This window comes from Odontesthes bonariensis, chromosome 18 (assembly GCF_027942865.1).
Source record: "Odontesthes bonariensis isolate fOdoBon6 chromosome 18, fOdoBon6.hap1, whole genome shotgun sequence".
Classification (NCBI taxonomy): Eukaryota; Metazoa; Chordata; class Actinopteri; order Atheriniformes; family Atherinopsidae; genus Odontesthes; species Odontesthes bonariensis.
Window position 1 is genome coordinate 32,608,373 of NC_134523.1, and position 24,529 is coordinate 32,632,901.

Consider the following 24,529-nt stretch of genomic DNA (forward strand, 5'->3'; position numbering starts at 1 on the left):
ACCTGGACTTAAACACACTGAGTGTTTCAGCTGATCTGAGGCTTTCTGGGAGTTTGTTCCAGACATGTGGAGCATAGAAGCTGAATGCAGCTTCTCCATGTCTGGTTCTGACTCTGGGAACTGATAGAAGACCGGATCCAGATGACCTGAGGGGTCTGGAAGGTTCATACTGGGTCAGGAGGTCACTGATGTATTCTGGTCCTGGACCATTCAGAGCTTTATAGACCAGCATCAGAACTTTAAAGTCTATCCTCTGATGGACAGGCAGCCGGTGTAAAGACCTCAGAGCTGGACTGATGGGGTCCACTTCTTTGGTCTTAGGGAGGACTCGAGCAGCAGAGTTCTGAATAAGCTGCAGGTGTCTAACGGACTTTTTAGGTAGACCTGTAAAGATGCTGTTACAGTAATCAAGCCGACTAAAGATGAATGCATGGACTAGTTTTTCCAGGTCCTGCTGAGACATTTTTGCGTGGGGGAGGGGTGGGTTTAAATACGCAACACTGTTACTACCTTTAAAGACTATCCTGTACATCTGTCAATACCTGCTTAAAAACCAATAAAAAGACTTTGAAAAGAAAAGAGAATACAATCTGCTTTGCAGCCATCTGTTGGGCAGCAGAATCAGAGCCAGTGACTCAAAGAAACTGAACATGTTGTCTCTTTATCTGTAACATGCATCTGAATGTACTAAAGAGAATGCTGCACAAATTGATGAGCTCAAACAATACTGCTCACCCTCTACATAACATAGTGCTGAATCTGCTAGTGTGTCTTGTCCTGCCTCCACCTCTGGCACCCTCTATACTTTCATTACCCCCTACCCGAACCAGGGTTTGAATCCCATTCCCGCTTATCTTACCTCTTTTATTTCTCCCCCTACCCGAACCAGGGTTTGCATCCCCACCCCGCTGTGACTGGTGTGCAGTTGGTGAGAGGCTGAGGTAGCTTGTGGCTGTAAAAAGATGGTTGTTGTGGTGTGAGGAGCAGATCTATATAGGGAGTATAGGGAATTACTCACTGAGTCTGCTCCTTTATTTATTTATTTATTTTCGTTAGCACAAGTTTCTTGTGTTTACCTTGAATAGGGATGGCTCAGGTGATCCTGAAACATCCCATAGTTAAGCTGCTATAGGCCTAGACTGCTGGGGGGCCTCATCTGTCACACCTTTCCTCACTTTACTCTCTTTATGTATATGTGACATTATTGTGATCATTAACTCGTGTTTCCCTGTTCCAACAGATATCCTTTGAATGGTGTTACAGTGCCGCCGCCCCCCCCCCCCCTTTCTGTCTTCTCAAACCCCAGCTGGTCGAGGCGGATGGCCACCCTTCCTGAGTCTGGTTCTGCCAGAGGTTTCTTCCTGTTAAAAGGGAGTCGTTTCTCTCCACAGTCGCCTCAGGCACGCTCAGGCCGGGAGATTGGACCGAAAAACATAAAGTTTTCAGTGCAATCTGTTGGTTTTCTTAGCTAGGAAATTGTTTTTGAATTGGCTCTATATGAACGAATTGGATTATTTTATGAATTATGATTATTATTAATTAATTGAATTCCAATTGGCTTGAATTGGACTTACTATCTAAGTGCCTTGAGATGACATTTGTTGTATTTGGCGCTATATAAATAAAAATGAATTGAATTGAATTGAATAGTGTTAAAGAAAGTAGTGTGTTCAGTAAGTGGCTTCTTCAGCTTTGCTGTAACACAGAATGATCCAGCAGGCTATTACTGCAGAAGAAAAAAACTGAAAAAAGTCATTCCATTTCACTCATTTAATAGGGAAACATGCCATAATATTTACAATTTCTTAAAACTGACAGATCTGTCACGATTCAGTTATGGTCTTATGGGCTGAGTTCCTTTAAATATTTATTTGGCACATCCTATATATTGATTTACAATACTCAGTGCAAGAGTATCGTCGTAATATTCAGCATCATTTGCACAGGTGAATTTCTCCATATGAGCTACCTAGTCAGTCAAACCTTGAATGGTAATAATTCATTGTCAAAACAGAAAGAAAGCATGCCTTTCCACATATCTCAAGCTGTGAAATAGGCCTTTACTGCACTAATTAGAGGGATAAAATGTTCAGTCTGCTTTTTCAAAATTTTAATATCTAACTGATAAACACATGGTCATTTACATTCCTACAGTGTCTAACCAAATGAGGATTGCGATATGGCTTTAAGCTCCTCTGTCTGCTAAATGTGTGATGATCTTCACTTAAGCTGCTCTGCACAGAAGATCAAAGCCACGATGAAACTCTTTGGATTTTGTGTTATTATCATTCAGCTGGAAGCAGGACTGAATACTGGTAAGATCATTACACTTTTTAAGCTGGCACAAAAGTATGGCTTTGTTTGAAAATATACATAAACAATAGATTTAATATTTGTCTTTATATGTGACTTGTTGGTGAAGTTCCTGAGACAATCTATACCAACAGTTTTGGAAGTGTACAACATATCAAGTGGTATTATATTTTCTCTTGTATTTGGGTGGGAGTTGTTGATGGGGACAAAAGGTTTTGCATTGGCCCCATAAAGAGCTGTGACCACCAACTGCTAAACTGACAACTGCCTGTTCGATTGTATTCTGTGCCATTTCACACAAAACTGACACAGAACACTTTTCATAAAGATAAGCATCACAATTCCCTTTTAGCAAGCACTTGGCACAATTGACATCATCTGGTGAGTTAGCAGAAAATTTGGTACGTACTGTCTGTACGGTATGCTTGTTCACACACGTGAACTAGTGAGATGCATTATCAAAACAGGAAATCCTGAATAACATGAACATGAGGCACAAGGCAGGACATGACACAAAATAGTGTTGTGTTATTAATGTAGGAGGCTTTATTCAAGCATCAGTTGAAGCCAATATACCAAAGGCCATAGTTGGTTGCTGCCATCCTGTTGTGTTAACTTTGGCATCATTCATTTAAAGGCTGTGGTGCAGGTATGGTTTTATCTGCAATACACATTAGAACTGACTGAGTCACAGAAACTATTTTTGTTTTCCCAGACAACCATATTGTTTTTCGACTGAAGAACTTGCGAGGGTGTGCTTATGCCCGGTCTTTCCAATGCATGAATAGGTGATGCCAGTGTCTACTATGAAGGAATATTCTCCTATATTACCATCAATATTGTGGGCTACTGCTGTGGCTGTGATGAAATAGCTGGTGCCATAGCGCCCCCCTCAGGCTCCTCTGGGCATCCCTATTGTTACTCTGACCCTGGACACATGCATGGATTGGTTGGGCAGTCTCTATAGCCGCATTTGGACAGAGCACTTCTAAGAACGGTCCTCCTCGAATTCCGTTCTGATAACTGCCCTTATCCAGGGGAACTGTTTCAGTCTGTATTCCCACATGAGTCGGGACTGATGGGACGCAGCCGTCTGCAACAGCGACGTGTTACTTTAGCGCCACATTCAACAACAAAACAGAACCCGGTAAAAGTAAGAAGAGAAGAAAAAAACACCACCAAGAAGCTAACATGGAGAGCGGGGAGGCCACCGTGGTGGTTCATGGTCTGCATGATGGTGATATTAATCATGGAGGATCACATGGGGCGTCTAACATGGAGGCTGGAAGAGCTCACAGAGAGAGTCAGGAGACGAAGGATGCAGCGCAGGCCATACTTCTTGGTTTCATGAAGGAAGGAGAGCAGAGCGCCGCAGACAAAGGAGACCACGTGGAGGTTTAACTTATTAAACACGCCAAGGTTGTGTTCGTGTCGTATGAGGAAACATTTCAGCCTGACAACATGACAAGGGGCGGAGCTACCAACCACCAAACACCTCCGTCAGATGTGTTCCTATAGAACCCAGAACAGACCCAGCTTAAGAGAAGGAGCTAAAATGGTTATAGGAACTGAGGGACATGGTCCCGAGTTCCTGTATGTGTGAATGTGGGAAAAAACGGCCCCGTTCCTGAAAAGGTTATAGGAACTGCAGAAGGTTCCTACAGTGGGAATGTGGCTTATGTCAGTGTCCAGGTTGATCCCATCCCCAACATTACTACATCACTGCATCGGACAGGAGGTTGTCAAGCTGAGGACTGGATTGTGCTCTTCTGAAAATCTCAGGGGCCTCTCCGTCTTCCATGGTGAGGTGTTCTTGCCCAGGTCGCCCTCTTTCTGGGGTTGGGCGATAATTTCCTCCTGGTGCACTGACATACACCTGAAAAGATGGTAATGATGTGGCTCTTGTGTGGCCAGCCATTTGCTCTGTTTACTGGGTTGGGGGTTTAGTTACAGCGGGCTGAGGCATTATTGTCACATTGGGCAGAGCTTGTTGTTGGTTGACTGTTACCACTGAAGCTTGGGTTTTTAGCTTTGTCCTTCTTTTGTTTGAATAGCTCCCCAAGATGCAGCTTTGAAAACTGTTTGCTTAATTCCTTTTCTGTTTGCTTCTTTTGTTGTGCCATGATCCACATGATGCACCACATGATCAGCCACCACTGGCCACTCCATCTACATGAGCTACACCATATGTTTATGTTTATGGATTTGGAAGACCCTTTTATCCAAAGCAACTTACACTCATATCCCAGGTAGGCAGGTAAAGGGGTCTTGCTTAAAGGGGAACTGCGGTATTTTCAACATTAAGCCTCTTTTCTGAGTCGTCTGCAATGTTTTAGAACGCCCCTCACCGCTTTTTTGATGTTTACTGCTGTCTCCGGTATTTGCCTAATTTTGATTCTTCTTAACCTGCTTCAGAATGGCAAGTCATATGCATGTCCAAAAAGGTCCGTAAAAGCACCATAAACGTCCGTTTTCAAAATAATCAACTCACCGGAGTGGTTACTGGTGTGCACTGGTAATCCATATCAAATTTCGTGGCGAAAAGTTGCTTCTGTCGTGTTTTATTTGACATTTTGTCCTGGATGTTCGTTGATATTACTCCGCCACCGCTAAGAAAATAGTGCGAGCATGAACGAGCTGCCAAATAAAACACGACAGAAGCAACTTTTCGCAACGAAATTTGATATGGATTACCAGTGCACACCAGTAACCACTCCGGTGAGTTGATGATTTTGAAAACGGACGTTTATGGTGCTTTTACGGACCTTTCTAGACATGCGCATGACTTGCCATTCTGAAGCAGGTTGAGATGAATCAAAATTAGGAAAATACTGGAGACAGCAGTAAACATCAAAAAAGCGTTGAGGGGGGTTCTAAAACATTGCAGACGATTCAGAAAAGAGGCTTAATGTTGAAAATACCGCAGTTCTCCTTTAAGGACCTTTACTGGAAGTAGTTCCTTTAAAGGGATAGTTCGCCTCTTTTGACATGAAGCTGTATGACATCCCATATTAGCAATATCATTTATGAACATTGACTTACCCCCTACTGTGTCCTGTGAGCCGAATTCCAGCTGAGTTTTGGGGTCCACAAAGCTAGTCCGGCTAGTTGGCTGGGGGCACAAAAATAAAGCGTTTTGCTTCTCAAAAAAATATCCGTTCAAAAGAGTAATACATTTGCATCACAAAATCGTTGTCCAGGAAAAAGTCAGACCTCACTTCGCTTGGCGCTATTTTTGCCTCCCTTGATATCAATGCGTCCAATGTAAACTGTGCAGACCGAAGAGCAGACCGAGCACTCCCCTGCTTCCGAGCAGTAAACACCGTAACAGGTGCAGCTATCGCTAGGTGGCTAGGGAGTGCTGTCAAAAGAGGCGAACTATCCCTTTAATGCAGGGGGGTCAGGATTCAAACCCTGATCACCCACATGAAAGGCGACAATCTTACTGCAGGCGCTCATGTTCTTCTTGCTCCTACTCATATTTTTGCAGAAAGGTTTTTACAGCTTATGGTGTTTACTTGGGACATTCCTGTGAAAAAATGCCTCGATGGTGCCACCTATTGTGCCAGCCCCGAAAATGCAGCTCTTAGAAATTTATAAAACTTGGCACACACATAGATGGCCCAACAGGATGTTGGCCATTTTGGTTCAAAGACCCCATTATAGAATTTTACAGAACTTACATTTGAACAAACTCCTCCTACATATTGCTGTTCAATATAACAGTGTAACTTCAAATATGGCCAGACAACAGAAATCAAATTGATGATACTTAATGTAAAAAACTGACTTTTTGTAGGAAGATGTGTCCATGGCAGTATGACGAATTTCAATATGATATCATGACACCAAAAGTCATTATAAATCACTCATTTGTCATCCCTACAGCACCAATTTTAGAGAGATAAATAACTGTTGTGCCTTGTAGCCCCACCCACTAGCCCCTTTCACACTGAGACCCGCTACCTTAGCGGGTCCAAATTGCACCTTCATCCCGCGTCGAGCAATGTGAAAGCTTGGCGTATTAGGTGACCCGTGTCGCCTGAAGCCGAGTTCCGGGGGCGTGGCCTAGTGGCAGAGCGTCACACGAAACACATAAAATGCTGGGCGTGTACAATGACGTAGGCACAAGCCATGCGTCGGAGGTAGGGTTAAAATAATTTTTTTTTTTTTAGCATTTTTTTTAAAATGTATTTATTATAAAAACAGACAATTACAGAAACAAAGATAGATACAATAACTATACGCCAGGGGTTAGATAATGCAGACACAAACAAAGCAGACACACATCTATAAAACAATATTAAATTTTGTACATTAATTCACAGTTTTGATTGCTTTTTTGTTCTGTGAGGCATAAATGTTTTTGAGATAAATGTCCACGTCCCTACGAAAATAAACAAAAGAAGGCCTCATTTTAAGTACTTTACACTTATGTATATGGAATTTTGCCAGAAGAATAATTAAATTACAAAGAAAATATTCCTCATCCAGCTTCTTACTAAAATTGGTAAAACCAAATAAAACATCTTGCAAACGTAACTCAAAAGTTTCACAAATATGGTCAATTATAAAACGACAAATCTTTCGCCACAAGTCTCTTGAAAAATCACAAAACCAAAAAAGATGAATAAGTGATTCTGTATGTGTATTACAAAAAGTACAATTAGTATCAATATCATTACTGAATTTAGCTAAAAAGGATTTAACTGGGTAAAAACGTGAGGTAGGGTTAAATACAGAGTGGCTTCCTCCCCAGATGGCGTGGCACATGTCAAAATATGGCCAGTCCAATCGCCCTCTGCCACTCCTGCCGTTGTGGTCATTAACAGCATGGAATTTTTTCCTCATGGCCTTCAGTTTGTTGGTCACCTGCGTCTTGCTGCGTGGGAAACCGCGCTCTCCCATCTTTCTCGCCAGCCCTTCCAGCAGAGGTCCATCTTTCACCGTCCCCGACATGAGGCGGTAAATAACGTCCTCTGCTCGGAGGATGAGGAGCTCGCGGACCTCCTTGTCTCCCCAGTTGGCCATCTTCAAAAATGTCTCGAACTTGATGTAGGCTAAAACAGAGTAAAACTTGTCCTCACCTGTCGCTGTTGTTCTGAATCAGCTGTCCATTCTGTCTTTTAAACTCCTCACGTCACGCCACGCCCACGTCCGACCCGCGTCGATTGCTTTCACAACAAACTCGGCTCGGCAAAAAGACTAGGGTCCGACGCGGGTTGAAAGGCGAGTCGAGTTGACGCGGCAGCCCGTTGCGATAGTTATCGCAAGCCAAAGCTGCCATATCCACACGTCGAGAGCACGCGCTATATATCTTAACGATCGCGTTCTGTTTTCTTATATCACGCGTGGTATAAGGACACCCGTAAAAAGCGCCCCTTACGGGACGCGCTGTATAATGCTTGAGCACACCACGCGTCCTCTAGATGGCCAGTGCCACACTGAACTTACCTTTACACAGGGGATGTTCCAGCTTGATTATTATGTTTTATTATATATAATATACAAAGACATAGGCGCAGTGTGCAGTTGCAACACTGACAGCAATGTCCAACACATGTTAAAATGATGTAGCATAAAATAATAAGACACATGCAAGGCAATTTAGGCACGCAAAGATGTTAAAAGCAGTGGCTTAAGACAAGAAGCTAAAAACTTGGGGAAGAAAAACACCCTATAGTCACGAGGTGAGCATCTAGAGGACGCGTGGTGTATTTCGGCACGCGTGCTCAAGCATTATACAGCGCGTCCCGTAAGGAGGAAAAGGGGCGCTTTTTACGGGTGTCCTTATACCACGCGTGATATAAAAAAAAACAGAACGCGATCTTTAAGATATATAGCGTGTGCTCTCGACGTGTGGATATGACAGCTTTGGCTTGCGATAGGCAGTGTGAACGCAACAGCGGACACGCTAAATTCGTGGATTAAACGCGTGTTATTCCTCAGTGTGAAAGGGGCTATATAGGAAGTGATATTTTCTGAATTTTGACATATGGCTTTATTATTTAATCTTCATAGTTAGAGGTTTGTCAGGAAAAGTGTAAGCTTTGCATTATACTATCTTATTAAATTGTACATTTTCCCCAATGTATCCATGGTAAATTTCCTTTCTTGAAACAGGAAGTTCCTATACCTGACAGATAAAGCATCCAATCTTCCCCAAATTTTGCATATTTAGTGAGAGTCCAACTTTGAATATGTCTCTATGCAAATATTCTCGGCGTGTTGAAAATTGCCATCAAGATGCCATCGATGATATATCATCAATTCAGTCCTGCCTGTAACTTTTACCCACATTTATGAAATACACATGGCCACATGGCAGACTCATGTAACCTGCCAAGATCTACAAAGAAAGCCCCCTCGGAACCATTAGCGAAATCAAACAGGAAGTTTTTTTTTTAATGAATTGTGACTTTTAGTGCAATTTTGGCATTTTTCTAAAGCTTACATTTTAACAAACTTCGCCTGTATATTTCATCATATCACCCTAAAACTTGGTCCATATAAGCACAAAGGCCCTTCTTGTTCAAATTTATTGAAAACTTTACCTTTCATCAAAGTGCAAGGCTTTGGCACCTACTAATTAAGATGTTTCACTATTTAACAAAAATGTTTTATATCTGACATATACAACATCCAGTCTGCAACAAACTTCAGATCTTTGATGAATGTGCTCTCTAGAAAATATATCGATGTCACTATTCTGTCAGCGCCATAGCCCTGCCTACTGGCAACAGGAAGTGCCAAGTTGTACACCTTTATCTACCAATCCAAGACTATCCATCTCATTCAGTTCAGTCTTTGTTCAAAATCTACCATTTTGATATCTCAGTTTGAACATGGTCATGTTTCCCATGACTTCCTGTTAAATGTCAGTCAAGTTGCTATTACTCAGTAGTGCATTGTTTTACAACACTCATATTTGACATAATTGACAACAGTCCCAGCCTGGACAGTCTGCATTTCAGTATCAATTTATGATCACAGCGCCACCTAATGGGTGTTTGGAGGACACAATCTCTATGTCCTTTATGATTTGAATCATATCCCCAAATTTAGATGTCCTGCCATTTAAAATGTTCAAGTAAATAGATCATAATTTATGAAAGTCTGAACAGCACAAATCAGATTTTTTTCAAATCAGGCCCAGGTCACTTTCATATGTGGTCCTAAATCAGATACATATCCAATGTTTTTCAAAGCAACCTCAGTCTGAACGATCACATCGCATTTCATCTCACTTTTCCGTGATTCAAGTGAGACAGACGTCACAATTTTGTGCAAGAGGAAGTGTAAAAATGTAAACAATGGACGAAACAAGCGTAGACAATCTGCTTTGAAGCTATATGTTGGGGCAGGAGCTTCAGAGAAAGATGCTCAAAGAAACTGAACAAACTGATAAAGAAGTCTGGCTCTGTGCTAAGGACTGTTCTGGAACACCTGGATCTGACTGTAAAATGAAGAATGCTGCACAAGTTAAAAAGCATGAAGCACAACACTGCCCATCCTTTTCATGGCATTGTGTAAAAACAACAGGCTTCTTCAGTGCTGCTGTAACACGGAGAGAAACCGGAGGTCCTTCCTACCAGCACCAACACATCTTCAAAATGAAAGCTTGTGACCATTGTTTAAAAAAAACATAATTTCCCTTTGGGATTAATAAAACATTTTTTCAGTTTCATTTTTATTAAATTTTATTCACCTCAATCCACTTTTAAACTGCAGCCTTTTAAAATCCATCCATTTTCTATACCCGCTGAATCCGTCGGTCGGGTTGCGGGGGGGCTGGAGCCTATCCCAGTGGTCAATGGGCGAGAGGCGAGGAACACCCTGGACAGGCCGCCAGTCCATCACAGGGCCACACAGAGACAAACCAGACAAACAACCATGCACGCTCACAGTCACTCCTAAGGACAATTTTAGAGATGCCTTTTAAAATCTCTGTCAAAATGTTAACTCACCCTAACCCTGGTTCTTAAAGGGTTAAGCCAAGTGATACTAAGTGAATGGTTTATAATCCGACCGCTGGGATAGGCTCCAGCCCCCCTGCGACCCGACCGACGGATTCAACGGGTATAGAAAATGGATGGATGGAGTTTTTATTCTGTTCAAGATCATCCAAATAATACAGATTTAATTTTTCTCTGCTTAACTGATGAATGTATAAGTTTTACATTTTGTATAATTGTGCTTCTTCTATACTGTTGCTTTTATTCTATGTACTTGTGGTGCAAATGTGTCTTAATATGCAAATTCAAATTATATATATTTATATATATAAATATGTTATATATATAAATGTTACAATTTATATATATATAAATATTTATATAAATATATATAGATATAAATGTATATAAAACATAAATATATAAAAGCAAAAAGCATTTACTTTTTTTTCTTTTCTTATTTTTGGGTAATTTCAGATTGGAATGTTCAGAGTGCAAAAAACAGCTCTATTCCAGGAAAACGGTAAGATATAACATCATGTAACTCCTGTTTTTAACCTTTTAAAGCGTATTTAAATTCCTCAGATGGGGAAATTATATGGATATGTATGGAATTCCAGTTGATCATTTTTTAATAAACAACATAGAGCTCATACTATACCATAAAGCACTCCACTTAAATAAATTCTTTATGAATAATTTCAGTGAAACATATAATATCCAGTGAATGAGAATATTTAATCCACTGGCTCACTTCACAACACTCAGATATAAAATTTGCCATGTAAATGTTACAGTGACACCAAAGAGAGTATAAGGAACACCTTTAGTCAAAAAAAGATTTATGGGGGGGTAATAAAGTGTGATTTATGAGGGGGGTAATAAAACGTTGTATGACAGGTGACCTTTTGACCTCCGTATGTCCGGTCACATCAAAGGGTTAGCTCACATCAAAGGGTTAGCTCACATCAAAGGGTTAGCTCACATCAAAGGGTTAGCGATAACAAGTGGCTGGTGGTGAGGGTTAGGGGTGGGTGTTAGGGGGGTTCAATATGTTTTGAGTAGTAACAGTATTGACAATCAAATCAAATTTATTTGTATAACACATTTCGTGTACAAAACAATTCAAAGTACTTCACATAAAATAAAAGCAAATCAAGTCAAGTCTTTTGTTGTCAGATACACAGAACAACAGAGTCGGGCACTGAAATTCTTAGGACAGGACAGTGTCATGCCGTAACATGACATGACATAAGTACACTAACAATAAATAGGCAATATAGATACTATAAAATATACATTTTACGTTAATTACTAGTGCTATACTGAACATATAATACACATAATAGCCTATGCTAATCTAAGATCTATACTAACCTAGAAACCCAAGATAAAAATACAATATTGTGTAATATTACATGTTGTAGTGCAAACAGCAGTGGAGGTAGGCATGTGTAGTGTCGAGTGTAAGAAGCATTAAAATATATAAAAGAATATAAAGAGAAACAACTAAAATCATTTAAATGAATTTAAAAACAAGCAACTGTCCAGATAAATTAAAAGATATCGTGCAGATTTCATGCATAGACACATGAGAAAAGTAATAATAATAATTATTATTATTTTTATTACTATTATTATTATTATTATTATTATGAGAAAAGTAATGTCTTTAACCTGGATTTAAAAATGTCTCCATTTGGTGAAAGTTTAATCTCCACTGGCAGTTTGTTCCACTTGTTTGCAGCATAACAGCTAAATGCTGCTTCTCTGTGTTTTATAAATAAAAAGGTTTAATGGTTAATAGGAATGGTTTAGTTTAAGATGGTAAACTGTCAAGATTTAAAAATACTGCGTTCTTGCCTGTTTCAAAAAGTATGTAGACAGGCTGTAGATAGTTTAAATGCTAATATGTTAAAGTTTACACGAGACTGTCAGACGATTCAATTCGCATTGTGGCAAATCAAGGTGTGAGTTTCCACAGCAGGGGTCCACGGGAACCTGTCAAAATGGGTGGTTTCAGGGTAAGTGATGAATACAGTAAACAGGCTGAGTTTTCAGTCTCACCCCGTAAGGTGACTTGGGGGATGTTGGAGGTGTGATAAGAATCCAAGGGACAGTCAGTTGATAATTAACATATCAGGAAGAGACCGTGGCAGAACCCCCCATACATCTCGGGCTGTGACTTTCCACAGTTGGCATGGTGAAAACCTGACAAAATGGGTGGTTCAGGGTTAGTCATGAATACACTATTTCTCTCAGTTCAAGTAAACAAGGTGAATAATCACTAATTATCCCTAGGAAAAAAGTGAACATTGTCAGGAAAACATTGTAAACACAAACACACTACGGTATTGCTTCAAGTTTCAATTTACCAATGACATACAAAGTGATTTGGTAAAAGAACAATTATAGCTACTTACAGATCTGATCAGTGATGCGAAGGTAAGTTGTCAGTTAGGAAGGGTCACAGTGTTTCCTTCATCGTGTGTGTTTATCAGCTTCGACATCCCAGAGCAGTGTGTGCATGACTGTGTATGTTGGTGAAATGCACACGTCCAGCAGCCTTGTTGTGAAAGATTGCAGGCGTCGCAGGTCTGAGAGACAAGACAACCACAGGTGGGAAAAGTCTTATGCAAACATACCTGAAGATATAGAAACATTCAGTTGAATAAGACAATGAAAGTGTGCCTACTCTTCTTTTTCTTTATTCATTTTTTAACGTCCAGCTTATTATGAGATATTGGTTCATATGAGATAAGGAACATAGTGAGAAAAAACAAACAACAACAACAACAACAAAAGAAAACCCTCACTGATACGACAGAACAATGTGATAATTTCACCCTGTTTCTTACAGAAACAATGTAATTATGTAAAAATGTCCAAAAAAAAATAAAAATAAAAAATTTATTCAAGAAAACCCCTGAAACAGGAAGCACAAAGAGCTGTTAATATAATCTCACACCAACAGTATATCTGCATCCGCACCAGACAAGAATAACTCTATAAACTGACTTATGTTACCCCTCATACTTTATGTTACTTTGCTGCTAAAAGATTTATTTATCTCCAGTTGAGCAGTGTAAAGAACATTCACGCAACATTTAATTAGCTATATTCAATATGATCTGTTGTATTCATTGCAATTCATTATTAATAAAGGTAATCACACATGGCCAAAGACAATCAACTAAGTTTTCAGGAGTGCTGACAGTTTTCTATGCGTTAAATCTCAGGGAAACTTCATCTGAGAGCAAATACTAAACCAGACAGATTTGTCAGCCTTCTTCAGGCAGACTACTTCTAAATAGGAGTCTGCACACCTATTAACTAACCCGGGGTTAATAAAAGCTTACAAAAAACAAACAAACAAAGAAAAAAACCTTATTCATCCATTGTGGTGCAGCAGCTGTGGTAGGAATTTCGTGAGTTACGACGACTGTTGTGCAACAACCCAGAAGTAGATCTCCTAGGGGTGTTTAGAGTTGATGTTAAGAGTTATTTAAGTTAAAAAAAAAAAAAGCAGATGTAAAAGAAAAAACCCTCCTAACGACATGCAGAGAAATAAACTACAGTCAAAATAAAGTTTTCAAACAGAGTGCAACATGTTCCTAAAGCACCTGAGCACCAAGTTACCCACGAAGTGATCAGAACTGATCACAAGTGTAAAGAGATAGATGTTGCCTTGTGATTAAATTAAAGTCAACATTTAATAAACTTCAGAATTTGATTTTCCACACAGGGGAAAATGATCACCATCACCTGTATGAATGAACAGTTTAGTCACAGAGGCACTAAGTATGTTCTCATGAGAACAGGGTACAGCCAAGTGATCTGGCAACTACAGGCTTAGAAAAAATGATCTGGAGATAACGGTAAGTCCCTTTTCCAGCAGGGTCAGGTTCTCAGCTGTCACCCTGAGAACTACGAATGTCTGATTCTATCTTTTATTCTGAGATCTCGTGAATTTCCAGTTAAACATTTATATCAGATATGTGTAACAGATAGTTAGATGTACAAGTCATATCCTGCATTTACTGTTACAATGTTAACTCAAATGTGAACTAAATCTTCATGGCTGTAAAAGACTCCAGCGCACACACACACACACACACACACACACACACACACACACACACACACACACACACACAGAAATGTAGTCAAGAGTTATCTTTCCACAAAACCTTTTAAGGGGTGCATTGCAATTGTCCAACCAGGAACTGTAGAAAATAAGCCAACTTTATGGTGAATTACACCTAAGCGGCACCAGTGTAAAGTATTTTTACAAGCATAATGCTGCACTGTACAAACATGTTTAGCGCGATAAGTCAAAGGTGAAAGTGGATAACATTAGACTCTGCTCTTCAAAAGCTTCAATAAACCAGTTCACATATATTCCTGATAAAATAATGTTAATATTGCAACATTCCAAAATAATGGACCTGAATCCGACTTAACGTCTGATTGTAGTTAAGCTGTTAACCAGCAAACAAGGCCTGAGTTCATTCAGCCTTAATGACTTCAGACTCTGCTCAATCCATCCTTCATTTGAAATCAAAACACGATAACCGCAACTGAGATGGCTTTGTGGTAAGATTCAAACACGAACAATTGTTCGATTTAATGAGTAAACACTGGAACAAGTGAGCATGCAAAGAAAATATACTGATCTCCTGGAGACTCAGGATTAAATATAATAAAAATGATCAAAGTCTAATCTTTCTTGAACTGTTTAAGACATCTTGGTTACTGCTTCAGCTCCGTTTTGTGTTGTTTTTCTGATAGTTTATGCTCCACGAAAGATTTGATTAAGCTGAAATTAAAACTCCATGCTTTAGTTCTGCATAAAGACCTTATAAATTGTAAACTTCGTGCCCACCAAACACTTTTATGCTCTTAGATTTTACATGAATGTAACCTTAAAACCAATACTAATATTATTCTTAAGCTTGATTTGTAAAATATTCTGAACATGAACAACTTTCTTGATCTTATGTGCTAATGATTTGTAGATATTAAATCAACTTAAGCTGAAGGCGCTAGCCAGATTCTTTAACCCCATTTCCCCACCTTGGTTTATTTAAGACAACTACGTATTTATCTTAAACAGAATACCGGCACGCAATCGGTTCTAGTCTGGAATAGCTACGGACAAAAGAAGAAAAATAAATAAATTGGCAGACAAAATCTTGGTGATGGGTGAGGACAATGAACACAGGCAATATTTTGCATTACATTACATTACATTACGGTCATTTTGCAGACGCTTTTAACCAAAGCGACTTACAATCAGTGGTGTAGTCTACGTTGAACGCAGGTATACGGCGTATACCCACCTCTTTTTTTGGGGGATTTCCGTATACCTACCGAAAATGCTCCGTATACCCACTTAAAATTCGCTTTTCAATATTTAGAATAGCACAGCCACGTTTCATCAACTACCACTTCTCATTGAAGCCTTGTTATAATTTAACAATACAACGACAACACTTCAGAATAGCATTCATTCGGAAATTGCGGCAGTCAGTCAATCTCCCAGGGATTCACCATCAGTTGTTTGACAATAACGTCCGTTAGAAACTCTTCTTCTTTGTATTAGTTGAAAGCGGTGATTCTCTAACGCACAACAGCGCCCCCTATAGGAGTGGAAGGTGGAAAACTAAAATGGATGTGTGTGTATATATATTTTTTTTATGTACCGTATATTACATATATAAACGAATGTAATACACATATATATATTACAATTAATTAATTCTGAAAGCCCTTGTGTATGTATATATATATATATATATATATATATATATATATATAAAACAACCTGTCTCAAGATGTGATGGTGTTCTGCTGCTTTAAAACAATCACTCTGTTAGGCCTCGCTCTATGAGGGATGAGTACAAAGATTAAGTGCCACAGGGAGTCCCATTGCCACTGAGATACACAGCACACAGTCCACACAATCAAAGTGAGTTTATGCTGTCCCTCATGCATGCAAGGGGCAGGTAAGTGCAAAGCTGCGACCCCACAAACATGTTTGTCCCTTAACACGTTAAGACATTATAAATGTGCTGTTACCAGAATGGCAATGACCAAGTCGTAGTGCATTATTAAAAGCCCTGTGTTATGTCATAGTATTGTAGTACTATGGTACTTAACATTTCAATGACTATTGCAGCGCGCCACTGGAGGTACGGCGTGCATTAAGGGGCTACTATTGGTCCCGAGGGGTCCCGAGTCCCGACCCCTAGTTTGGTACCACGGGCCTATGACTGGCCAACTATACAGTATACCCACCTCAAAAAGGCAGACTACACCACTGCTTACAATAACTGCGTTCAACATCGGTAGGCAAAAGAACTTCAGGTCACAAGAAATCATAAGTGCATTTCCTTCCAAAACCAAACAGCTAAGAGCAAAACTAGTGCCAGAGTAAGTGCGATAAGTCAGGTACCTCAGCCTCTCACCAACTGCACACCAGTTGCAGCGGGGTGGGGATGCAAACCCTGGTTCGGGTAGGGGAAGAAATAAAAGAGGTAAGAAAAGCAGGAATGGGATTCAAACCCTGGTTCGGGTAGGGGGTAATGAAAATATAGAGGGTGCCAGAGGTGGAGGAAACAATAAGTGCGTAAGGAACTAGGACGCAGCAGGGTAGTGTTTCCTGAAGAGGTGGGTTTTCAGCCTGCGGCGAAAGATGGGCAGCGACTCAGCTGTCCTGATATCAGTCGGGAGATCGTTCCACCATCGGGGTGCCAGAACAGAGAAAAGCCGTGACCGTGTTGATGGTGCGCAGGGACCCCTGAGTGACGGGGCAGCCAGGCGCCTGGTGGCCGCAGAGCGAAGTGGTCGGGCGGGGGTGTAGGGCTTGACCATAGCCTGGAGGTATGAAAGAGCTGTTCCTTCCACTGCCCTGTAGGCCAGCACCAGAGTCTTAAACTGGATGCGAGCAGCTACAGGGAGCCAGTGTAGAGAGCGGAGAAGGGGAGTGGTGTGGGAGAACATGTGGAGGTTGAACACCAGACGAGCAGCAGCATTCTGAACCAGCTCCAGAGGTCTGATGGCAGAAGCCGGGGCGCCAGCAAGGAGCGAGTTGCAGTAGTCCAGGCGGGAGATGACAAGAGCCTGGATGAGCACCTGCGCTGCCCTGTCGGTGAGGAAGGGGCGAATCCTCCGGATGTTGTAGAGGAGGAATCGGCAGGAATTGCAGACAATGAAAACCAAAAATATATACGTAGCCTAGGTGTATCATGCAACTGCAGTAAAGGTGATATTTAAAAAGCGAAACGTTATTTCATTTAACTAAAAGAGGGCAGGAGGGCTAAATTAACCACACAATATTAAATATTCTGCATCTAATGATTCATTTCTCACATCTTTGAATTACTACTTGTGCAGAGTTCAACACATGCATGGTGGATAGTGCCATGGTAATAACAGTTCTACTGAAACAGAACATTTCATGACACAGAAAATGTATCCTAAATTGTATATCCAACCAGCATGAAAATTCCATCCACTGTAGATGATGGCAGCAATATCCATTGTTTCAATCTTATTCTACTTTTTTATTACCATTACCATTATCATTATTTTTTAACCAAAGACAAACTATGCCTTTCATCAAATTTAAAAACTAGATTGGATGCAAATTAGCACTTTCACCAATTGCAGCCTAACACAACAATCTAAGGGAGGATAGATTCAATTCAGAAGTTGGGTATAGGGAGACTTTCCAATAAAGAATATCAATTTGTTATCTGGAGGGACCAACAATGGATATAAATCAGTTAATTTACGTGTTGAGGGTCGACAAAGATAAAATAATCCTGGTTTTCCCCCGCTGTTCTTAATATCTGACCTCCCCACATCCGCACTAAACATAGTGTGACATGATGTGGAAAGTTTGAAATGTAATGAAATTACACACAAACTGTTAGACTGGTCTTACAATTATAGCATAGCTATGATACGACAAGTGAAGTAACACCTTACAACTCTGCATCTCTTGTTTCGTGTGCATCACTGTGTGTCATCCTGTTCAGGGATGGTACCATATCTTGTTCTTTGACCCTAAACTCAACATTTGACATATAGTGTTAATAATGTAAGAGGATACAAAACTCAAAAATGCGTAGAAATGACGTACAAAAAAAAAAAAAAAAGAAAAGTGGCATGCTAATTAAACGTCATGTCAAGAGAACGGGTGATTGCTAGGATTTAAAAATTATTTTGCTGTTGTTAACGTGCGACATCAATGTAGAAATTTAAATCAATAGCAACCCTTCAGATGGAACTAACTCTGAAAGAAGATGGTCAGGACAGAAAAAAATATATATATATATTTTAAATGGTCTCGGTGATGGAGTACAGCCTCATAATTCCAGCATCCGAGCCAATATCCCACAGTTAGACCTTGTGAGGGTTCTAACACTTTATTCTTTTCCTGAAATAGTTGAAGAGATCGATTCAAATGACTAGTTATTTAGGAAGCTGCAGTTTGGGGTGCTGTTAAACTTTGCAGCGTACTCCCATCTCCTCGCTCAGCAAAAACATCTAGCGTGTTCATGAATGATGGACTGACTCTGCGTCAGTACTATTAGCCTAAGCTGCGTTAGAGCGCAAAGGTGATCCGTTTAAATGTCAAATGCTATCTTCTTGTAGCCTGCACCTTTAACTGAACATTGTCAACTACATCTACACTAACCCAGTTATCAAAAAGCCCAGGTTTCTTTACACTGTTTCTTGGTGGTCTGTCAAGATCAGCTGTAAATCATCCCCACACAGAGCCGTAGTTACACAGCAGCTGAGCAGTTAAAGAAACCAAGAAGCTACCCGCAGTCCAGGAGGCTGGAGTCGGTTTGGAAGAGACATTTATATATATATTTATTTACATAACTACCCAGTAAAACAGTCAGGAGACCATCTTATGTAGGCTGCACTTAATATAGAGGAATTACAATGATATGTTTAAAGAAAAAAATAATACGCACATAATTTACAACTTTGAGGACTGCTGCTATTGCGAACAGCGTCAGCCGTGACATTTACAGCCTCACCTTCTTTTTCTGCTGCACCAAATGACCAGCCGGTCTGGTTTGTAGTTTAGGGGCCCCGCAACGCTTTAGACCGGAAATGTGTGGAGAGAGAGCGGCGAGGACCGAAAGAGTCACCGGGACATGGCACTGCATACAGGGGGAAGTCTGACCATGCCTCAGTAGGACATCAAAGACCCCTCCCACCCACCCCCCACAGTCACGGAAGATTTTACTCTGCTCCCCCAAAGAGGCACCAAAAGCAGCCATTCCACAGCAGCTTCATCAACCACTCTAAACTCCCCACTGGGGTGAATATCAGTGATGATTGTACCAGCCCTGTTCGGATTCACTGATATTCACCCCAGTGGGGAGTTTAGAACCTAAAAGGTTTTGTGGAAAGATAACTCTTGACTACTTTTCTGTGTGTGTGTGTGTGTGTGTGTGTGTGTGTGTGTGTGTGTGTGTGTGTGCGCTGGAGTCTTTTACAGCCATGAAGATTTAGTTCACATTTGAGTTAACATTGTAACAGTAAATGCAGGATATGACTTGTACATCTAACTATCTGTTACACATATCTGATATAAATGTTTAACTGGAAATTCACGAGATCTCAGAATAAAAGATGGAATCAGACATTCGTAGTTCTCAGGGTGACAGCTGAGAACCTGACCCTGCTGGAAGAGTGACTTACCGTTATCTCCAGATCATTTTTTCTAAGCCTGTAGTTGCCAGATCACTTGGCTGTACCCTGTTCTCATGAGAACATACTTAGTGCCTCTGTGACTAAACTGTTCATTCATACAGGTGATGGTGATCATTTTCCCCTGTGTGGAAAATCAAATTCTGAAGTTTATTAAATGTTGACTTTAATTTAATCACAAGGCAACATCTATCTCTTTACACTTGTGATCAGTTCTGATCACTTCGTGGGTAACTTGGTGCTCAGGTGCTTTAGGAACATGCTGCACTCTGTTTGAAAACTTTATTTTGACTGTAGTTTATTTCTTTGCATGTTGTTAGGAGGGTTTTTTCTTTTACATCTGCTTTTTTTTTTTTTAACTTAAATAACTCTTAACATCAACTCTAAACACCCCTAGGAGATCTACTTCTGGGTTGTTGCACAACAGTCGTCGTAACTCACGAAATTCCTACCACAGCTGCTGCACCACAATGGATGAATAAGGTTTTTTTCTTTGTTTGTTTGTTTTTTGTAAGCTTTTATTAACCCCGGGTTAGTTAATAGGTGTGCAGACTCCTATTTAGAAGTAGTCTGCCTGAAGAAGGCTGACAAATCTGTCTGGTTTAGTATTTGCTCTCAGATGAAGTTTCCCTGAGATTTAACGCATAGAAAACTGTCAGCACTCCTGAAAACTTAGTTGATTGTCTTTGGCCATGTGTGATTACCTTTATTAATAATGAATTGCAATGAATACAACAGATCATATTGAATATAGCTAATTAAATGTTGCGTGAATGTTCTTTACACTGCTCAACTGGAGATAAATAAATCTTTTAGCAGCAAAGTAACATAAAGTATGAGGGGTAACATAAGTCAGTTTATAGAGTTATTCTTGTCTGGTGCGGATGCAGATATACTGTTGGTGTGAGATTATATTAACAGCTCTTTGTGCTTCCTGTTTCAGGGGTTTTCTTGAATAAATTTTTTATTTTTATTTTTTTTTGGACATTTTTACATAATTACATTGTTTCTGTAAGAAACAGGGTGAAATTATCACATTGTTCTGTCGTATCAGTGAGGGTTTTCTTTTGTTGTTGTTGTTGTTGTTTGTTTTTTCTCACTATGTTCCTTATCTCATATGAACCAATATCTCATAATAAGCTGGACGTTAAAAAATGAATAAAGAAAAAGAAGAGTAGGCACACTTTCATTGTCTTATTCAACTGAATGTTTCTATATCTTCAGGTATGTTTGCATAAGACTTTTCCCACCTGTGGTTGTCTTGTCTCTCAGACCTGCGACGCCTGCAATCTTTCACAACAAGGCTGCTGGACGTGTGCATTTCACCAACATACACAGTCATGCACACACTGCTCTGGGATGTCGAAGCTGATAAACACACACGATGAAGGAAACACTGTGACCCTTCCTAACTGACAACTTACCTTCGCATCACTGATCAGATCTGTAAGTAGCTATAATTGTTCTTTTACCAAATCACTTTGTATGTCATTGGTAAATTGAAACTTGAAGCAATACCGTAGTGTGTTTGTGTTTACAATGTTTTCCTGACAATGTTCACTTTTTTCCTAGGGATAATTAGTGATTATTCACCTTGTTTACTTGAACTGAGAGAAATAGTGTATTCATGACTAACCCTGAACCACCCATTTTGTCAGGTTTTCACCATGCCAACTGTGGAAAGTCACAGCCCGAGATGTATGGGGTGTTCTGCCACGGTCTCTTCCTGATATGTTAATTATCAACTGACTGTCCCTTGGATTCTTATCACACCTCCAACATCCCCCAAGTCACCTTACAGGGTGAGACTGAAAACTCAGCCTGTTTACTGTATTCATCACTTACCCTGAAACCACCCATTTTGACAGTTGTAAAAGCATCTGCTAAATGTAATGTCTGTTGAACGTAAAGTACAAAAAAAAAAAAAAAGTATCTCCCCCCCCCCCCGCCGCGGGAACAAATTGCAGAACCAAACCGGTCCTTGGTGCTGAAAAGGTTGGGGACCCCTGCTTTAGACCCTCTCACCAAGATGATTCTGATCAGTACAAAGGTAGAATGGTAGCTTACAGAATTTATGGCTATCCATTTGAACACATTGACAGTATAATTTGAATTATGTTTTTTGTTTTTTGCACTGTTCTGTAAAGGAAACAAACAAACAAAAAAAAGTCTAATAAACATCATATGACCCTTAGGGAAGGTGACCATAAATGCAGCCATCAAACAATAGTTATAATGGAGGAGGACCCCACGGTGATTAAATCAGCGACTTACCTGTTTGAGAGACAACCCACTTCATCAAGTCTGCTGAGGTACTATAAGAAGACACTGCATATTCTGAGGGGAAGTCGTGTGTTTTTAACTGGAAATCATGACATTATACTGGTTGGCCATGGCAGTAAGAGCCCCACAGGAACACTCCAGCTAGCTGGTTATGGCCCAGAGGAACTTGCCAGATTTGTGTCCACCCTAAAAACTGAAATCCCCATTGGCCGTGTTGGCACCATCAGCCTTATTAGCTGCAGCCTTGGAAATGACCAGCACTTTGTGTTCAGGCTTTTACAAGCTCTCCGTTCTGTAAGTGTGGAAACAAAGCTGTTCCTATACAACACTTTCCTCTCAGTTAATTCTGACGGAGAGATAATAACTGGAAGTGACAGTGTGTGGCGATCCCACGACCACAGCAGCAGAGTCATCGCTCAACTAAACCAAAGAGGTGACCTGGTGACAAAAAGAGGGCTTGGGTGTGCAGGTCCAGTAATTCCAAATTATAAAGGAAATATTCTATATATTCAGACACTGGATTGGCCAAGCAACCCTCAGATGTTTGTGCCAGTTGAGTTGCGCAAAAAGTACTCCTCTATTGACTGCTTGGAGGGGCTTACTTGGAGTTTGTTCTTTGAGGAGAACGAAAGAAGGCGTGCTCCCAATTATATACCAGAGTACGATCACCTGAAAGCAATTTGGCTAAAAGAGCCAGAACTTACAGACGAAGACAACTTTATCCTTAAGCATATCAGTAACATACAGGATCTGCTTGTGGAGATACGATACAATGCCAGAGAGGAAGTTGCATTGGACCTATACTATGTTCTCAACGAATGTATTTATAGAGTACAAAAGGAAAATCTTAGTGTAAGTCTGGTGGGCAAGTTCATGAGAACTGACAATGAAGCTGAAATTGAAACTTTCCGTCAGACTTTCAGTTACCAGCAGAGTGAATCATCCCTGCTGGAGTTGCAACACGATCTTAAAGCTTCTAAATTCAATGATTTCTGTCGCCAAACCTTTCAGTTCCGGCAGTGTAACTACAACTGTGAGAGATGGGGCCGTTATTTCATGACAGCAGTGTTTTCAGCATCAGTATGTAACTTTAGAGTCTTCTCACTTTTCCTCATGAGTGTTATTGGTTGTGAAGTTGGACGTTCCAGGGGTACTGATAGCTCCCTTTGTACTGCCTTTATGGGAGAGAACCACCCCATGGTAACTGATCAACCCTGGCCTGAACAGCTGCGACGAGGATTCTATGGCTGCACCGTCGACAACTATCAAATGGCACCACCGAGCAGGCAGATTTGGTTAGATCAAGTTGTTGCAAAGGAAAATGCCTTGTATTTGAAATCAAAGCTAGTGATGAATGCAATCAACCCTGAGCAAACAGAGCTAGATATTTTTGGTAGAATCAAAGTCATGAATAAGTATGTGTTTTCATCTTATCTAGAATTTTTTCGAGGTACACCTGAGGGAAAGAAACTGAAAAGAGGATGTACTCCCTTGTTCCCTGAGAATTAAAAATGCACAAATATTGTGTAATGTGTGATAGCAATCTTTTTTAAAGTGTATATGGTTGGCTGTGATATCTTTCTGTTGAAATATCTCACAGATGATGTGAAATTACAACAATGCTTGAAAAGCTGCAAAATATAACTGCTAAAGCTTGCTGTTATATGAACTTATTTGATGCCAGTTGAATACATAGAATGGAAATCATCTTCACAGTTTAGTAACTTAAAGTGCAATTTGCAGGTTAACAACAATCACAGTGGCTCAAAGAGAAATTACAGCTCAGTAGTGACCTTAGGGAAGTCTAGAATGAATTAGAAACTATTACAAATAGGAATGTCAGTTATTAACATGCTCCCTTTTGCTACGTCACTACTGAACTGCATTTTGTAAAGATGCACAAAACTTTGGTACTAAAACATCTCTAAATGTCATATTTTTTAGAATAAATAGTTTTTCCAGCATGTATTTACACTTCAGATTACTGAATTTGTTGGCCCACAAGTTGCACTTTAAAGGATTAAAACATAACACTAACAGATTTGTGCATTTCTCATTGATATCAAGGAATAAACCCAACATTTTTTTTTAAAATCTGACAATATTTACTTTTCTACAATGTATTCTAAATTTAAATGATAAACACTACATGGACCATTAAGCAGACAATGCAAATGCAATGCAAAGAATTTGTTGTAAACATTGTGAGAATTTTTCTTATTAGCAAACTAATAAATTAT

The 24,529-nt window shown here is 40.1% G+C and overlaps 1 long non-coding RNA gene across 1 annotated transcript; it reads left to right on the plus strand.

The window, feature by feature from the left end:
* The first annotated feature begins 2,244 nt into the window (after positions 1 to 2,244).
* On the plus strand, positions 2,245 to 24,520 carry LOC142367587 (uncharacterized). Its single transcript, XR_012767126.1, has 3 exons — positions 2,245 to 2,315; positions 10,746 to 10,791; positions 22,202 to 24,520. It is a non-coding gene; the product is annotated as an uncharacterized LOC142367587 (long non-coding RNA).
* The last annotated feature ends 9 nt before the right edge of the window (positions 24,521 to 24,529 follow it).